This window comes from Danio rerio, chromosome 13 (assembly GCF_049306965.1).
Source record: "Danio rerio strain Tuebingen ecotype United States chromosome 13, GRCz12tu, whole genome shotgun sequence".
NCBI classification, from domain to species: Eukaryota; Metazoa; Chordata; class Actinopteri; order Cypriniformes; family Danionidae; genus Danio; species Danio rerio.
In genome coordinates, this window is record NC_133188.1 from 31,217,501 (window position 1) to 31,220,000 (window position 2,500).

The following is a 2,500-nucleotide window of genomic DNA, read 5'->3' on the forward strand; positions in this document are numbered from 1 at the left end:
GAGGAAGGTCTTGGTTCCATGGTGTAATGGTTAGCACTCTGGACTTTGAATCCAGTGATCCGAGTTCAAATCTCGGTGGAACCTTTTCCTTCTTTCCTTACAGCTTCAAATCAGTGAAATAAATGAATGAGACCAATTTTAATCACACCAATTAGTGAGTGGTTGTGATACTAGGTGCTGACATAGCTATTTGATGCTATCACGATCCTCCTCCAACAACGACTTACATAATGTTATGTGTTTTTGCCATGCAGCTTAAATCTGTGAAATGGATAAGATCAATTTACCTCACTGAAGCTAGTGGACAAAAACAACAGCAATTTTAAGGTGACTCAACTTGTCGTTCTAGGGCTGCGAATCTTGTTTTGGGCAGGAGAAGCCCCGGGTCCATCTGACGCACAAGCCCGACTTCAACACTTGAGCTTCTGAAATTACGTTCTGACTCAATTTTTAAATAAAGAGTTCTGACCATCTGCTGCTGCTGGTTCCATGTGAAAATGTCAAGCTTTAGTGGCTCGTTGGTCTAGGGGTATGATTCTCGCTTTGGGTGCAAGAGGTCCCGGGTTCAAATCCCGGATGAGCCCTTGCAGGTGTCATGTGTTTTACAGGGCAATATGGCTTTCATAAAACCTTCTTTCGAAGAATTCCAGTTTGTCAGCAGTTAGTATCGCCACATATAACATTCCTTGTCTGGTCGACTAGGAGTATGATCTTCGCTCATGCCGTGAGAGCTCCCAGGTTCAAATTTCAGTTGAGCCCTTACAGATATCTTCTGTTTTGTAAGGGTATTGTGGCTTACACAGAGGCCTTTTTCTGAAAATGCCGGTTTGTCAGCAGTTAGTGTTGTTATGTAAAGTTGCTGTCTTGCAGTGGCCCTTGGGTCAAGTGGTATGATTCTGGCTTTGGGTGCGAGAGTCCAATCGTCCAAATCCCGGACGATCCCTCGCTGCTGTCTTGTGTTTTACAGGGCATAATAGCTTTCATAAAAATGTCTTTTGAATACTTTCACTTTGTCAGCAGATAGTATCGCCACATAATATATTTCTTGCATATTGGCTAGTGGCTTGCTGACTTGGAGTATGAATCTTGCTCATGCCGCGAGAGCTCCCAGGTTCGAATGAATGGGTAAGCCCTTACAGTTGTCTGGTATTTTGTAAGGGCGTCGTGGGTCACACAGAGGCCTTTTTCAGAGAATGCTGGTTTGTCTGCCGAAAGTGTTGCCATGTGAAGCAGCTGTTTTTCACTGGCTCGTTGGTCTAGGGGTATGATTCTCGCTTAGGGTGCGAGAGGCCCTGGGTTCAAATCCTGGATGAGCCCTTGCAACTTTCTTTGGTTTTGAGGGACATCATGGCTTTCACAAAGGACAGTTTCAACGCTAGTGTGCAAGCATTAGATGTCAATTGAGGAAGGTCTTGGTTCCATGGTGTAATGGTTAGCACTCTGGACTTTGAATCCAGTGATCCGAGTTCAAATCTCGGTGGAACCTTTTCCTTCTTTCCTTACAGCTTCAAATCAGTGAAATAAATGAATGAGACCAATTTTAATCACACCAATTAGTGAGTGGTTGTGATACTAGGTGCTTACATAGCTATTTGATGCTATCACGATCCTCCTCCAACAACGACTTACATAATGTTATGTGTTTTTGCCATGCAGCTTAAATCTGTGAAATGGATAAGATCAATTTACCTCACTGAAGCTAGTGGACAAAAACAACAGCAATTTTAAGGTGACTCAACTTGTCGTTCTAGGGCTGCGAATCTTGTTTTGGGCAGGAGAAGCCCCGGGTCCATCTGACGCACAAGCCCGACTTCAACACTTGAGCTTCTGAAATTACGTTCTGACTCAATTTTTAAATAAAGAATTCTGACCATCTGCTGCTGCTGGTTCCATGTGAAAATGTCAAGCTTTAGTGGCTCGTTGGTCTAGGGGTATGATTCTCGCTTTGGGTGCAAGAGGTCCCGGGTTCAAATCCCGGATGAGCCCTTGCAGGTGTCATGTGTTTTACAGGGCAATATGGCTTTCATAAAACCTTCTTTCGAAGAATTCCAGTTTGTCAGCAGTTAGTATCGCCACATATAACATTCCTTGTCTGGTCGACTAGGAGTATGATCTTCGCTCATGCCGTGAGAGCTCCCAGGTTCAAATTTCAGTTGAGCCCTTACAGATATCTTCTGTTTTGTAAGGGTATTGTGGCTTACACAGAGGCCTTTTTCTGAAAATGCCGGTTTGTCAGCAGTTAGTGTTGTTATGTAAAGTTGCTGTCTTGCAGTGGCCCTTGGGTCAAGTGGTATGATTCTGGCTTTGGGTGCGAGAGTCCAATCGTCCAAATCCCGGACGATCCCTCGCTGCTGTCTTGTGTTTTACAGGGCATAATAGCTTTCATAAAAATGTCTTTTGAATACTTTCACTTTGTCAGCAGATAGTATCGCCACATAATATATTCCTTGCATATTGGCTAGTGGCTTGCTGGTCTAGGAGTATGAATCTTGCTCATGCC

The 2,500-nt window shown here is 44.0% G+C and overlaps 5 non-coding genes across 5 annotated transcripts; all 5 read left to right on the plus strand.

The window, feature by feature from the left end:
• The first annotated feature begins 12 nt into the window (after positions 1-12).
• Positions 13-84, plus strand: trnaq-uug (transfer RNA glutamine (anticodon UUG)). The gene has a single exon. It is a non-coding gene; the product is annotated as a tRNA-Gln (tRNA).
• Positions 85-512: 428 nt separating this feature from the next.
• Positions 513-584, plus strand: trnap-ugg (transfer RNA proline (anticodon UGG)). The gene has a single exon. It is a non-coding gene; the product is annotated as a tRNA-Pro (tRNA).
• Positions 585-1,245: 661 nt separating this feature from the next.
• On the plus strand, positions 1,246-1,317 carry trnap-agg (transfer RNA proline (anticodon AGG)). Its single transcript has one exon. It is a non-coding gene; the product is annotated as a tRNA-Pro (tRNA).
• A 97-nt stretch (positions 1,318-1,414) lies between these two features.
• Positions 1,415-1,486, plus strand: trnaq-uug (transfer RNA glutamine (anticodon UUG)). Its single transcript has one exon. It is a non-coding gene; the product is annotated as a tRNA-Gln (tRNA).
• A 428-nt stretch (positions 1,487-1,914) lies between these two features.
• On the plus strand, positions 1,915-1,986 carry trnap-ugg (transfer RNA proline (anticodon UGG)). Its single transcript has one exon. It is a non-coding gene; the product is annotated as a tRNA-Pro (tRNA).
• The last annotated feature ends 514 nt before the right edge of the window (positions 1,987-2,500 follow it).